We start from the raw sequence: 17,500 nt of genomic DNA on the forward strand, positions 1-17,500 counted from the left end.
AAGACTGTTAAAAATATAAACATGTGTGGAATATACTTAAGTTATTCTTCGTAGAAAATTACTGGTAATCATGAACATTTTCAAGTGCTCAACCTCTTAGTGAAGGACCTGATAGTTACTCAAGCAAATAACAGTTCTAATTTTGACGCAAGACCAGTAATTTTTGAGGCAGGCAAGTCGATTGTATAGACACCACCTCCCAGTAACTTTACTGGTACTTATTGTGTAGACCCTGAGAGGATGAAAGGTAATGTCGATCTGGGCGGATTGTGAATTCAGAATGAAAAGATGGAAGATATGCCGCTAAGCATTTTGTCCGGAGTGCTAATGATTAGGACGATTCGCCGCTTTAAATACTCACGTACTTAATATAATGTAATACATTATATCATTTCATTATGCAAAATCTGAATTTGTCACATGAGTGCTCATGTTACAAATATATAATCCTTTTGCTCATTAGGGCCGGTTTCCAGGTTTCTTTGGCGTATAGGTTCCCCACCTGGACGGGACGCCGGTCCGTCGCAGGTGAGCTGCAAGATGCAGGACGAAAGAGTGGGAGAAAGTTGTGGCGAAAGAGTCAGCAGAAGTTCGCTATTACCTTCTGCCGGAGCCGCGTGGAGCTTAGGTGTTTCGCTCATAAACACACACATCGCTCGGTCTGAGATTCGAACCCGCGATCCCTCGACCGCCAGTCCGCTGTTCTAACCACTATGCCATGTGCCTCCACTAAATATATAATCATGATAATAAAGCTATCTAATAATGAGATTCGAACCCGCGATCCCTCGACCGCGAATCCGCTGTTCTAACCACTAGGCTATGTACCTCCACTATAAGTATATATCATGATAATAAAGCTATCTAATATAATGAGATTCGAACCCGCGATCCCTCGACCGCGAATCCGCTGTTCTAACCACTAGGCTATGTACCTCCACTAAATATATAATCGCGATAATAAAGCAATCTAATAATATGTGCACAGGCACAGACATGGCTGTGTGGCTAAAATATTCGCTGCAAAACCACGTGTTTTCGGTTTCAATTCAAATGTGTGCCATTCTGAACAAGTACTCTTTACTATAGTCCCGAGCCGCCCAGTGCCTTGTGGATGAATTTGGTAGATGTAAACTATGAGAAGCTCGTCGTTTATATTTGTATGTCTTCGGGCTTGTGTATCTGTTTGTCTGTACATGACATGACATCGGTAATTTTTCAACTCAAAGACGAAGTACGACAAAAATTCGACAGCAATTAAAGTGCTGAATTTAAAACTTCTAATCCCTTAAACATCACACCATTATCTACCGAGACAAACAAAAGGGTTGGTTTTAATTCTTATAATAATCCTTGATTCTTACGGGCGTGTTTTATAATCCATACACAAAGGCGATGAAGCTATAGATAGTGAAAGAGAGAAAATTCATTGAGAAACATGGATCGAGAAACGAAGACAAACTAACGAATTGTTAAATATATACATATGCTCACAAACAAATATACGTATTTTTGTTTTTCAGTGTGTGCATATGAAAATACATTTTTTTTTTCATTTTTTATCACTTATTTGTTTCAGTCATTGGTCTATACGAGATGCTTTCTCAAGGCGAATACTAAAATATCATGGCATTCTACAAGTATATCCACGTTAACTTGGATATAAAGATTGTAGATAGTTACTTGGTACTAATACTGACTCCGTCACTAATGACTATATATTTTTGAATCTTAGTACAGGCATACCTCGGCTGAAGTCGTTTCGATTTAAGTCGTTCTCGATTATACGTCGGTTTTCAAAAATAATATATGGAAAAATAAATATCAGGTTAAGTCATTTTACTCGACTTTACCTCTGTCCACCACAAATATTGGAGCCGTAAGATCAACAGAAAACCGTTAAAGGTACATAAGATCATGTTACTGTAAAATAAATACGAATAAAAGCATATGAAATCACATTAAAATACGTACAGTAAATGTTAAACTACACACCATACAGTAGTGTAGCTTAATGAACGAAATACATGAAATCAGCTGTGTTGTCTTATTTATTGGTCTTTCGGAACTCATATTGCACTGTAGTTCCAATATTTACCGGTAGGCGTCGGTGTCACTCGTGATTCCTGCGATTGTTTTGAATTCAGATTTGCTTACGTCTGTTTATCGGCTACTTTCTCATCCTCATTTATTTTACCCCCATGGATCCTAAGAAAATTCGTAGTGAAACTACGAAGCGTCATGCTATAACGCTGGAAGATAAACTGAGTATGATAAATCGCCATGAAAAAGGTGAAAAAGTAGCAATTGCACGATCTTTTGGAGTGAGTCGGACAACTGTATCGACGATTGTACATAATAAGGACAACATTTTAGCACGTATCAAATCTGAAACCCCAAGGATGAAGAACGCTGTTATCAATGAAAAAGTGGCAAAATCTTTGAAGAAATGGAAAGTCTTCTTTCTCTTTGGATTGTTAGGTTGAATCGTCAGAGTACTACTATGAGTCAAGAAATCATTCAAAAGAAAACGTTGTCTTTGAGAACCTGAAGAAAAAAATATGCAGATGAAAAAGACGTAAAGTTCAAAGCATGTCGAGGATGGTTCATGAGACTTAACGGGCAAAGAAGTCATCACTCCATTAAGAAGCAAGGTGAAAGTGCATCAGCTGACGAACTAGCAGCAGCGGAATTTCCTAATGCATTAAAGAAAATCATCGAAGACAACGGGTTTCTTCCCGAACTGATTTTTAACGTAGACGAAACTGGGTTGTGCTGGAAAAACTTGCCAGATCGTTTATTCATTTCCCAGGAGGAGAAAACTATTTCAGGCTACAAGGTCTCAAAAGAACATGTGACCATTATATTGGGAGGTAATTGTGCAGGAGATTTTAAGTTAAAGCCATGGCTTGTGTATCATGCACACAACTTTCGTGCCCTGAAAAACATATCCAAGGCATCACTCCCTGTTAAATGGATAGTTAATTCAAAACATGAGTTACCGTTGTTGTTTTTGAAGATTAGTTCTTCTCATCATCTTTCTTGGTGGATTACGGGTACGCGCAAAGAGCTAGAAATGGATTTGGAAGGAGGAGGATTTCACTGATTTATTTGAAAAAGACCATCATCCCCTGACGAACGAGGATTGATAAAGAAGAGGAAATTCGAATCTGAGCCCCATCACTACACCATTAATAAAATGCAGGAAGCATTTGCATATATCGAAAAAAGTCTTTCTATGTTCGAGGATATGAATCCATATGCTCAACACTTTTCCAAGATTACGGGGAGCTTGTCACGAAACTTTTGCTCCTTAAAATGTAATCCTTGAGAAAAAGAAGACAAATCACGAAACCCTCAACCGGTTTTGTAAGCGCATCGAAAAATAAGAACAGCCCAGAGTCAGCTGTTGATGTTGACGATCCACAGCCATCTACATCCGCGGTGTAAACCACCAAACTGTATGTACGTATTAGTAAATTTAAAATAATTTAGTTGTTTTTTTTTTTACTATTGCAAAATAGTAGTAATTACTGAATTTGTATTTTAAGCTTAAAAATACTTATATTTTATCATGTCTTATTTCAAAACGCATTCATAAATAAAGCGTCCGCGATGTACGGTAAACACCGCCAAAACGTATTCGTAAATTTACATTACATTTTTTTTTACTATACCGTATTAAAAAAGAAAAATTATTTGTACAGAATCGGGAATAGTTGTTATCAGTTCAGCCTAGAGACAGGTGAATTCGACTTAAGTCGTTTAAAGTCGTCTCTCCTGTAACCAATTAACAACGTAGGGTCAGGTATGCCTGTGTTTATAAGTGTATTTATGAGTCGCATTTTCATAAATATATATATATATATATATATAATATATCCATTTAACACATTCAACCTTACGTGAATTGAGGATAATTCAGAACAGCGAAGTCTCAAGATATGAAAGATAAAAAGGTATATCAAATATATGTTCATATCATCAGCTGCCTAACGGATATCATTATGCTTTCGACACCTGGGAAGTACAATTCAATGTAACGGTGTCAAAGCTCACTGCTAATTAATAGAGAAGTAGCATGAGTGACACATTAGCATAATATGCCCATTGCGTCTACACCAGTTTAGCATCACACCTACAAAGATAGATTAAAAATAAAATTAAATTAGACCGATTGCTACAAAGCATAAATTTCAAAAACAGTACCTACAAACAAAGGAATTTCTCCAAAAAGAACATTGCTGTTTCAAAAATTACACTAGCGAATTAAAAATGTTGAGCAATATGTACTAAATCACCGATACATAACATAGAAAATAATATTTATTTTTTTCTTTGAGAAAACTGTAACTCGAAGCATTTCTTCTTCATTACAATTATCATCTTCAATATCTTTTGTTATTGTGATTGTAGTTGTTGTAGGTGGTATTATAATTATTGTTGTTAATGTTATTATTATTATTGCATCTGCTTAATGTTGAAGAAATTTTCGATAATGTTTGTATTTATAGCGATACAAATACTCAAGTATATGGTTGTGTATGAATGTATATGTGTGTATGAAGGTGAATAGATGTACATGTGAGGGTGGGTATGTGTATATATGTGTGTGTGTGCGCGCATGTGTGCGAGTGAGTGAGGCTGTGCGTAGTGAAAGAGAGAGAGAATGAGTGTGGTGTGACAAAGGGGAGTGACAAAGAGGAGTGAAACATTAAAAAAAGCTTAAGAATGATTAAGGCATCATATTAAAAGATTAGTAACAAAAGGATACAATAAAAAGGATTTTATTTTACTCTCGGGTCAGAAAAATTATGTTCTATATCGGATAGATAAGATCAGCTGATCAAATGTTTACGTTGAACACTTCAACTTGGGTTATTAGTTTTGTTTTATTACACATACCTTTACAGCTAGATTTGTGCGCGCATGTGTGATGTGTATGCACGCATGCGTGTGCGTGTTTATCGATGTGGGTATGAGTGTCTGTATTTCTTTATATACATAATATGTATATATATATAAAGAAATACAGACACAGACACATATTATCGATAAACACGTACACTAGCAGACATGCCCGCGTTGCTCGGGAGTAATGTGGCATAATTTATATTTCTTGTTTTACTTGTTTCGGTCATGTGACTGCGGTCATGGTGGAGCAACACCTTAGTCAAAAAAGGGGACCCAAGGAATTATTCTTTGTATGCCAAGTAGTTATTCTATCGGTGTGTTTTGCCAAACGGCTAAGTTATGGGGAGTAAACACAGTAACATCGGTTGTCAAGCGATGATGGGGGAACAAGCATACACACACACCTATATATATATATACATATATATATATATATATATATATATATATATAATATATCTATATATACATGTATATATGTATATATACATATATATCTATATAAATATTATACATATATATACATATATATATACATACATATATATATCATACATGTATATATATATACATGTAGATATATATATATATATAGATAGATAGATAGATAGATAGATAGATAGATAGATAGATAGATAGATAGATAGATAGATTGCTTCTGCACATTGCTCATGAGGTCCTACCAGAATCGCAATGTGAGTTTTGGGATAGTAGGAGTTACTATGGATATGATATTTTCGGCTATACAGTTGCACGAGAAGTGCATCGAACAGGTTTTCATTGATCTAACAAAAGCGTTTGATTCTATCAATAGAATTGCACTTTGGGAGATCCTAAAAAAGCTAGGATGCCCTGAAAAATTTGTGAGAATGTTTAGACAATTTCATGACAAGATAGAAGTGAGAGTTAATGTTGGAGGTACCTTATCAGATCCAATTGCTGTAGAAAATGGTGTAAAGCAAAGTGATATTCCTGTTCGTACACGGTTTGCTTTATATTTCGCAGTAGTCTTTCAAATAGCTTTTAAATACTTTCCTAAAGGGGTCTATGTAAGATATAGGACAACAGGAAAACTGTTCAATCTCAAAAGACTCTGTGCCAAAACGAAAGTCCTGCATTCTCAACTTGTTGAGCTTCTGTATGTGGTTGATTGTGACCTGTTGGCACATTCTCAGAGAGATATGCCGAACATGGTGCATGCGATTTCTGCAACATCTCCATTTTCTGAATTTTAATTTGAATATTTATAAACCAAGCTTTGTGTGTGTGTGTGTGTGTGTGTGTGTGTGGTGTGGTGTGTGTGTGTGTATGCGCCTGTGTATGCATGTATGTACGTATGTATGTGTGTCTTTATGTGTGGTAGGCGCAGGAGTGGCTGTGTGGTAAGAAGCTCCTTTCCTAACCACATGGTTCTAGATTCAGTCCCAATATGTGGCATCTTCTACTCTAGCCTCAGGCCAACCAAAGCCTTGCGAGTGGATATGATAGACAAAAACTGAAAGAAGCCCGTTGTATACATATATATATATATATATATATATATATATATATATATATATATATATATATATTGGCGATCTACTAAGTTACAAGACCGTAAACATACCAATACTGGTTAATAAGCGTTAGTGGAGGAGAAACACAGTCACGAAGATACACACACACATGCACACATGCACACACATATGGCGGGCTTCTTTCTCTTTCTGTCTTCTAAATCTACTCTTGAGATTTTAGTCGGCTTTCAGAACTTGCAATTTTTGCTATCAATCAAATATTGAGAGAATAGTTAACTGCAAGAATCAGATTTAATATAATAGTTCCAAGTCATATAGCTGTCAGTTACATAATTGTAGCTACTTGATTATTTTGTTTATATATTAAACAACGTTACATGAATTCATTTTATAATTTTAGATAACTAAAAGTAAATTTGAATATAACGCTTTTAAAAACAATTAAGCTATATATTGTAAAAGGAAAAAAAGGAGAGTAAAATCAACGATTCCAGTAACCAAAGTACCTTTGACGTATTTATGTCAATCACTCCATCCTACACTATTAAATTAATAGAAATGTTTAGTCTAAACACAATCATAGGCACACACACACGCACATACAGAAATGTATAGTGAAGCGTACTTAGAAAAAAACACGTATTTACAGACAGATGTGGAGGCGCAATGGCCCAGTGGTTAAGGCAGCGGACTCGCGGTCGGAGGATCGCGGTTTCGATTCCCAGACCGAGCCTTGTCTGTGTTTATTGAGCGAAAACACCAGAAGCTCTATGAGGCTCCGGCAGGGGTGGTGGCGACCCCTTATTGTACTCTTACGCCCCAGCTTTCTCTTACTCTGTCTTCCTGTTTCTTGAGTAACACTGCGATGGACTGGCGTCCCGTCTAGCTGGGGGAACACATACGCCACAGAAACCGGGAAACCGGGCGCATGAGCCTGGCTAGGGTTGAAAAAGGCGAAATAAAAATTACTGACAGATACATACATACATACATACATACATACATACATACATACATACATAAATACATACATAAATATATACATAAATATATACATACATACATACATACATACATACATACATACATACATACATGATAGCTGCCCCCTCGTTATCGAGTATGGCAATTGCACGAAGCTTAACTGTTATTGGTGCTGTGATCGAATACATACATACATACATACATACATACATACATACATACATACATACATACATACATACATACATACATACATACATACATACATACATATACACGTATATACATTCATACATACATACATATATAAACGGACTCAAATAGAAATAACACAGACTGAAAATATATGCACACTGTGCTATGGATCCTTAGGCAGAGGGAGTGATGCATACTCATACACACACACAAGCACACACACACACATGCACATACACATATACAGTGTTAGAAATAGAGAGACGCATTTATAAGGAATCCACTATAACAAGTCCACCGTAAAAAAACAGCAGAATCAACAATGTGATTCTAACTTAAGAAAAATGGCGCTTACACCAAAGTTCTTGACTAGTATTTGCAATAACAATCACCACCTGTAACTTCGAGTGGATTTCAAATATATGTATTCCAAAGAAACTCACTTCTGTCTCGATGAAAATCACTTCTATACTCCTTCATTCGTACTAGTACTCTCCGTTTAATTGTGTCCAGTCGAAAGACATCACTTTTATTTGATTTTTTTAACTGTTTAGCTATATTACATGAATCAATAATTTCGCGTCTCATTCGTAAATTGTTTTACTTCATGCCATCAGATTTTAATATTTAATGTTCATTACATCAGTGGTATTTACAAACACATCCAGAAGAGTAGTACCATGAGATTAGGCACATTGGCTTAAACGCGCCGAACCGATACTTGACTATGTCTGGCGAGATGTAAAGTCGAATTTCACTTTTCTGTAACTACTTCAAATATCATTTTATTTTAGTTATTACAAGTGTATGTGTGCGTGTACACATATACATACATTATCTATCTATCTATCTATCTATCTATCTATCTATCTATCTATCTATCTATCTATCTATCTATCTATCTATCTATCTATCTATCTATCTCTTTCTCTCTCAGTGTGTGCGTGCGTTTATATATACATACACCGATATGTATATATATATATATATTATATATATATATATATTATATATATATATATACAAATATATATATATGCATGTATATATGTCTATGTATATATATATATATATATATATATATATATATATGTATGTATGTATGTATATATATATACATACCTACATATATATGTATAGATGTATATATGTCTAAGTATATATACACACACATATACATATATATATATATATACACACAACGTATATACATATATACGCTTACAGAGTTTCGCCTCTCTCTGTCACTCTGTGTTTCTCCCCCAATCTCCATTTATATTTTTCTCTGTTCCTTTTTCATCTGTAGAACAGTAAACAATTCAGGAAACCCAGTATTTAATATGACACTACTAGAGTGGAACCCAGTTATAAATGTCATAAAGACGGCATGCTGTTCAACCAGCTGCAGATGACTCAATAGTCATTGTGGAGCAATAGAGTAATTCAGTTTGCTAAAAATAGCAGTCAAATTTCCCTCAATTTTAGGAGTTACTGGAGTATTTGCCCCACTTGCAGATCCAGTTAACGATTAATAAATATCATCAAACGTTAAACAAGTGAAATAAATAATTAGCAAGACTAGTGAACAAGAACCCTACCATTATCCTTTTTTCTAATTTAGAATTCCAAGATGTGTGTGACACAAGCATTAAATGTAAAGAAGGTATATTGCATCGACTATCAATGAAGTATTTATCACGTTTAGAATGTATTATTGTAAAAACTATTTTATGGCTTAATTAAAGAAGGAATAAACATAGCTATGGCCCATCTGTTTTGTCTTTTCTATCAGTACTTCCTTGGTCATTGCTCTGATGAACTTTGTGTTCTAGTGTCTTCTATTTAGACCAGTAGTTTTCAACCGTGGTCCATATTATCCCAGGGTATCCATATAAGATTTGGGGCGATCCACAAGCAAAATAGTAAATTGGAGAGCCACAGCAGTATATTAAGGATCCATGGAATTTTTTTGCTATAGATGTATTCGTTGCAAGGAACAGCTAGGATTCTTTCTCTAACACTTTGCATAGTTCAACCTACCTAAGTGAATGCGTGAAAAACAAAATAGGAATTTTGAAAGAAGTATATATAGTATTAGCTTTTAAACATCGAATGGCTTTGGGGTTCCACCATGATAAAATAGGAATCAAAGGGGCCCATTAGTAAAGAGTAGTTGAGAACCACTGGTGTAGACCTTTAAATGTGGTACTCGCTTCTCTTCCCAAACGCATCGTTTCTCTGTTGAGCTTCATATTAGGCTCAAGTCCTTTTATTCTAATAATTTTCTTAGAAACTTTACTAGCATCGTTTTGTTTTTCTTTGGTCTGTTATATTCAGTCATTTGGGTTTTATGTCAATCGAGATCTTTTGAATTTATAGGTCCCTTCTTTTCCTTCTTTGCAGTCTATTACACTAAAATAACCTCAAAGATTGTTTCGGACAAAACATTCTCTGAGACTGATGAAAGGAAGAAATTACGTTCTTCTTGGACTGGAATACTAGTCCGAATGTTGAATACAGAATGGAATCGACACTAAAGTCACATAACGGGTGTCAGTTGAGGCTGTCGAACGATGTGTCGTGGTAGGTCCACGACCCAAGATCGGTAATCGTTCCGTCCATCGAAGGAACCACTGTTCTACAAAATTCTTGTCTACCAAAAATCCTACTTATAGGATTTTAATCAAATAGTGGCTAGAACGATGGTACAAAAGTTTGTCCAAGGTACCGTGCAATGTGATTGAAACCCAAAATTATATAGTGGCAAAGCGACCTTCGTAATGAGAGTATGTTATAAAACTAAGATAGTTCGATAGTTGTAGCTCAGTGTGAAATCCGGAAACAAGATCATATGAATGCAAACATTTTTTTTTTAAATAATTCATTACGTATAACACAGAACAGCGAGGATACAAACATTGACGTATTTATTCATTCCTAATAGGTTCTGACAGAGTTGAAGATGAAGTTCTGATAGCGGTTGTTGATAGCGCCACCTCAGTTTAGACCAGTCATAGGCATTTACGACCAGCAAAACTTTCAGAAATACACGCCTAATTTCACGAGGAAAAAACCTTATTAAAACTTTTAGTGGTACGGCCCGCCTGAAGACGAGCCATACGTTATGCTGCCCACTTCTCGCAAACGGTTGTCTATGCTTCCGTTAGACGATGTGTTTTGATAACACACGTGATTCGCCGATTCACTGGGTAAAAGGTATTTTGAGACACTGTGATATTTTGAACTTATCGTGTCTCAACAGTCAAGCTATCCTCCCTGATAGATACATTTCTTTACTATGATCATAAAAATCGATACAAAGATGGGACACTACAGGACAACACACAATTACAAAAACGTTATGTAGTTCGTATGATTTTTAAAAATTTAGAATAATAATTATAACACTAGACTTTAAATTTATCCTTTTTTTTAATTAGCAAATAAATAAAACAGTACAGAGTTTTACCCGGCAGCCTGAAAGGCCCGGCAACTTTTTCCTCCATTCATTGATGATTAAGCTGGGTTACTCACACCCACCTTTTCATCACATCCTTCCAACGTTTCACATACTCTTTCTGTGGCAGGGGCCTTCCTCCCTGATAGATAAATCTGACAAGAGGACAAGCTCATGTTTATAGGGATCAGCAAACAAATTAATTGCTGAATAGTACTGATGTCTGCCAATTAGATAATAATTCATGGGGTGCACGCAGAACAGCGAGAATTCAAACAGTAAATTATCTGCTCACTGTTAATACGTTGTAGCAGATTTGAACGTGAACATCTGATCGACGTTTATTCGTTATCGGAGAAAGCCTTCTTTTAGAATGCACATTGTCACAAGGGAGGAGGAGACTTTCGACGACGTCGAATAAGCAACAGCTATCAGATATTAACGTCTTAATCTGCTAAAACAATTATGAATGGATAGATATGTTAACATTTTTATAATCAAGCAATAATGAAATAAAGGTTTTACGCTTGGTTAACCAGAGGGATATCCATTATTAGACAAACTTGAACACGTAAACTGACATTTACAAAGTAATCAGAACCAAAGTGTCCAAGCACCTTCCTTTCGTGTGTTTGTGATAGGAGAAATTGATGCATTCGATGCTTAACGTAAAGCACTGCAGCTCAAACTCTGAGGGGGAAAATGATAGGATATTTGTTGCCAGGAACAGACGCCTTTCCAAAAATATTACCTGGTTGTCATAGATTATCGCCACCAGATGATAGTGTTAAACCGAGTAACGTGTTGGGCAACCACAAACAATTTTGTCAGTTTCTCTACCTGGTGCCTAATGAAGGTTTTAAAAGGTGTTACTGTTAGAGACAGCGATAAGGGCGATGGTATGGATACTAGTGTCTTGGTTTCCTGAACATTCTGCACGATGAATGTGCAGAGCTAGTTTCACTCTCTTGTTCCTGAAACTTGCACTGGCCCGGTGCAACAAGTGCTACGAGCCAAATAGTTATTAGATGCAGAATTTTTACGGAGCTACTTTCTCTTAGATCAGGAACTAAATAGCTGTAGAACATCATCTGTCCTGATTTCGTTGGAATGTATGTAAGGGGCCTTCTTCCGGAGATAATTCCGTGACATTCTACTTAACCGATAGTCTGGATTCTAACCGGTGCTACTACTCCTGGTCAGAGAAGATCTGGAAAGAATATTGGCTAAGAGGTGGTTCCACACTCTTCAATACTCTGGAACTCCCAAACCTGAGCCCATCTACCGAATGTAGTTTAGTCATATCCAGCAATAAACAAATATCTATTCTGGCAAATGATATAAGCCTGTGCACCAGTTGGCAGAAACCTTACACACAGTAAGGAATAAATCAAACACAGTAACTTACTACCGGAAACATTGAAACCCCAAACAACCCCAGTTGTAATTTCAACGCTTGGTCAATACACCTGTACGTTAGGACTAAAGAGTATCCGAGAAGATCGATAACAAGATAAAAAATGAAATTGGAAAATAAACAAATAAATAAGACAAACATATTGACGGTTAACTGTGTAAGTAATAATTGTATCATCTATTGATCATTATCATATAATATTTCATATCGATCAGTGATCTAACAACACGTATAAACTGACTATTGCAGCAAGCAAGCTTCGTATCAGTATCAAACCAATACTCTACTCCCACAGATAGAAAATAGCAAACAATACAATGTAAAGCCGTATCATTTAACCCAAAATTAAGAAAAGAAAAGAAATCAAAAATGGAGTGTTCCAAGCTCGACTCTGCCAATAATAAACGAACCTACAACCAGCGTAATTGATGAAACTCTAAGTAATGGGCGAGAATTTACTTTCAAGATTCGCTTTTAAAATAGAGAGGGCACAACTGGACATGAGCAGAATATGTTTGTATATTTGGCAACCACATTCAAACCTTAAATCGAAGCTGCAAGAATATACTTGTATAAGATTTTAAGGAATAAAATGCATATCTATATATAAGGTTAAATCTTTACAGACCAGCAAACTTACAATAAATGGACACGGGCAGGTTATGCTTGCAGTCTACATGTATATTTTACAACCATGTTCAACCCTCAAATAGAAACTACCACAAAATACTCGTCTCTAAAATTTGAGAAAATGTGGCTTTATATGTAACTTTGGATCCCAACAGAGCATCTAATTTAAATGGATATACTTTTTCAATCCAAAAAGCATCACAGATTAAAATAGAAAACGAAAGAGATAGAATAAATAGCGAAAGGAAACAGTAAATATACATTTTAAAAAATACCTTGACAATGTAGATCTCAAAGGTAGGTCTAAATACTGGCATAACAAACAAAATCATGAAACACACACTATAGCATTTACAATACACTGGACAATAAAAACGGATCCAGATCCACACACATAAAAATAAATCAAGAGAACGAGAAAATTTAAGAATAAAATAGTCTAAAGTCGAAGGAAATTGTGAACATGACACTTTTATTGTAGAAATAATTAGAGGAAATCTTGAACAGAAATAATTAAAACAATACAAAACCATCTGAAGCAAAAAGAAGCAAACAAAAAAAACAGCGATAATTTAGCAGTAGTAATTTAAAACAAAGATGCAAATCTGATCATCACAGACTTAATGAGAAGAACATGAATATCAATATTATTCCCAGCTTAGACGAAGTAATAAGTACTGGTATGGCTGTGTGGTTAAGAAACTACATAGTTTCCGGTTTAGTTCCTATGCGTGACACATAGGGTCTTCTTCAACCAATGCCTTGTGAGGAAATTAGTAAACGTGTGCACTCTTACCAACACAATCGTCTCTTTTACGCTGTATTTTCTCTTTTTTACTAACTTACTGCACTCGTTTAGAATACAGTTAATACTTTCATCCCGTTTTCCATACATTCAGCGTTTGCTGTGGAAGTTGTAAGAATTCTTCTCTTTATCATTCTCGTTTTTATGCTTTATTCCTAAGTGGCTGTAATTTGTAATACAGTTTCTCGTTCCAGATTATAATCTTTCAACGACAACTAGATTTCTGGTTACAGAGCTGAAAAAATTTAAGTGCCCCACTTGTGGGGCACACACAAGCACACACATATATATATATATACATATATATATATATATATATATATATATATATATATATATATATATATATATATATTCTTTTTTTTTATTTTATTTATTGGGGAATAAAAATTCCGGCATCACAGGGATGCAAAAAGATTAATTATTCTCAATGAGGAAATATATGTTATTTAGACATAGCAGTCCCCATCATCACACCATATAAAAAGATTTTTATTTTAATACTTTAAATAAAAATTCTTTTATATGTTTTGATGATGGGAACTGCTATCGCTAAATAACATATATATATATATATATATATATATATATATATATAAGTCTGTGTGTAAAGAGGTTGTTCTTCCTAGGGATATTTATGCAAGTGTACACCGGTTTAGCTCCATATCAATTAACGATACTGGGAATTCCATATGTGGATATTGTATTTATCGTTGGTTCATCTCTGATAAATAGTACCTTACACTTTTGAAATCCCAGTTGTCACTATAGATGTTTTCATCTTTTAGACATAGGAGAAAAAATTTAACAATGCAAAGAAAATGGAGAATGTGTACACAGAATATTCAATATACTCATCATAATAATAATCAATTCATATTGCCTACGTACGTTTTGGTTCCAATTACTTAAATCAATATTTATGTAATTAAATATCATTATGAATTTGAAAAAGCAAAAACCTTCGTCAGGGCAAGAGATTATCAAAGTAAAATTTTACCGTTACTCATCCTAACGGATGAAGAGTTCATTTTACTTGAATTGTGGTCTGTGCGTCTTGGATTCCGTTCTAAAAATAGCTAGAGGTTGATTTTGACCCCACTGGACAAGGGACACTTGACTAATGTTATAATAAATATATTGATTATTCTATATATACAATCTGCATTTTCTTTGTATATATGTATGTATAGATAGATAGATAGATAGATAGATAGATAGATAGATAGATAGATAGATAGATAGATAGATAGATAGATAGATAGATAGATAGATAGATAGATAGATAGATAGATAGATAGATAGATAGATAGATAGATAGATAGATAGATAGATAGATAGATAGATAGATAGATAGATAGATAGATAGGTAGATATGATGATACTATGAAGTTATGGTAACTTTCTCAATATTTCAGATTTATCCCACGCAGCATGAAATACAAATTACACACATAGGAAACTGAAAAAACAATCATTGGTATGTAATATCAAGTATATCAGCATATGCCCGTTTAAATACAAGGAAAGAAATAATAACAAACAACCGAATTACAAAAGAAAAATACCTTCAATAATAAAAATGATAAATCCAGACTATAATATATAAGTATATCAATATACAACGAGCAGAACACCTATAAAAATATACTGTTCAATAGAAATTCTATACATATATCTACAATCATATTCTATCTACATAAATCAACAGACACGAGGAAGAAAAATATCTAAGCAAATGCAAAATGATAAGAACTGCAGAAATAATTTAGAAAGACGTAATAAAAGAATAATAAAGAAATTGAATTCAAGAAATAAAGCGTACTAAAAATTGAAAAAAAGTAGTGCAGATATCGGAGAAATGGCTCTCAGAAGTGAGAACAGAGACAAACATTAAATGTGCGAATATACCATTACAATAAATTCTATGCGACTCAAACGTTGAAACAGATAAAAGTTAAGTAAATCTCATATGCTTTGTGAATGCATAATAAGAAAACTAAGAACAAAGATAGAAAATATTAGATGAGTAAAATAATAACAAGCATTGGAGAAAATATAACTACAGAAACATTAACCATAGCTCAAAGAGCTTAGAATATTACACGCATACAAAATCGTTACTTTGAAACGAAATAGAAGTTGGAAGGATAAACTTAGATAAACATAGATGTGTTTGGACCAAAATAGGCACAGGCTACGTGAAACTTAATACCACCTGCTAGAATCTGTTAAGTAATGTTTAAGTTATGTTTTGTGTCATCATAACCCATTCAAAGAGAAGGTTATGTATTGTCTGGTATTCCTTGAAGAAATTTGTTCAGATAAGATTTGATGGCTAAGTGATATTTGTCTTCTTTATCTTCTTCCGAGATACCGTTAAATGCGTCATAGCCGTTTGAGATAAAGTAGTTGTGTTGTAAAGCTGGTATGTGATATGCGCATGATTTGTGTAGAGGATGTATGGTACCAGTTTTGGATGAATTAATTTTCTTGATCTAAATCTAATTATCTGCAGAACTTCAAATTCATCCGTCTAGCGACGGATTAGCTTTGAGTGAGGTACCTCCTAGTCTCCCTAAGTCGGTGAACCGAAGAACCGCATTTGTTAAGAACATATATTGCCTAAAGATGAGGTATTCCCCATTGATGGAAAATATCAGAGATCAGATATTCATGATCGAATCTCCCAGAATATATTATGTATGGATGCATAATTATACTTAGAAGGAAATTCTACAGATAATAATATATGAAATATATATAGATATAAAAGACCGAACAAAAGACAGAAGGTGGAAGGTTCTGGGTTGAAATGAATGAAAAAGGAAGAGAAATACACGAAAGAGATCTTGAACATCATAGACTAAACAACAAAATAAGTATTTTTCAATATCTTTGAGCGCAAGCAGCAGTTGCAGACATAAAACATCTCTAACTTGGAAAAGAACTAAAAAAGAAACCCTGAAAGGTCGTCAAAGGCACATTTTACACGATATCTCAATTGAAACATTTATCATTAATAATAAGCCCCGCATCGAAATCTTTTGACAAGCTAACAAAATGAGATATTCAAAACTAATAAGCCAGGAAACCAAATAGATAGAGGATACGTCTTTAATATGAAATGTATTGAACCAGACATTCACGAAAATGTTTGATACAAATTTAGATGAACATAAATCGCGTGGCTGTGTGGTAATTAGGCGCAGGCGTGGCTGTGTGGTAATTAGCTTGCTTACCAAACACGTGGTTCTGGGTTCAGTCCCACTGCGTGGCACCTTGGGCAAGTGTCTTCTACTATAGCCTCGGGCCGACCAAAGCCTTGTGAGTGGATTTGGGAGACGGAAACTGAAAGAAGCCCGTCGTATATATGTATATATGTATATATGTATATATGTATATCAACAGAGTCAATTATTTGCCGAAGCTTTTTCAACTATTTTCAAACAAGATGATGGTCGTGAACCCCCTCCATTTGATAGATCGGTACCTCCAATGCTTCGATTGATCATCACGCGGGACGAAGTCAAACGTGTTATTCAAGGCCTCGATGTCAACAAGGGTCACGGCCCTGACGG

At 34.8% G+C, this 17,500-nt stretch overlaps 1 protein-coding gene across 3 annotated transcripts in view; it reads left to right on the forward strand.

Annotated features, from left to right (window-relative positions):
* Positions 1–17,500, forward strand: part of LOC115212205 — a 100,163-nt gene that overhangs the window by 56,867 nt on the left and 25,796 nt on the right. The window contains exons 1-3 of one of the 3 annotated variants that reach the window (XM_036502850.1): positions 2,760–2,772; positions 16,263–16,270; positions 17,061–17,071. The exons of 1 other annotated variant lie outside the window; for it this stretch is intronic. The gene's annotated coding sequence lies outside the window, so the exon portion shown is untranslated. Of the gene's footprint in view, positions 1–2,759; positions 2,773–11,776; positions 11,784–16,262; positions 16,271–17,060; positions 17,072–17,500 lie in introns of those variants that run through there. One more of the 3 variants, XM_036502851.1, reaches the window with a different exon arrangement.

This window comes from Octopus sinensis, linkage group LG5 (assembly GCF_006345805.1).
Source record: "Octopus sinensis linkage group LG5, ASM634580v1, whole genome shotgun sequence".
NCBI classification, from domain to species: Eukaryota; Metazoa; Mollusca; class Cephalopoda; order Octopoda; family Octopodidae; genus Octopus; species Octopus sinensis.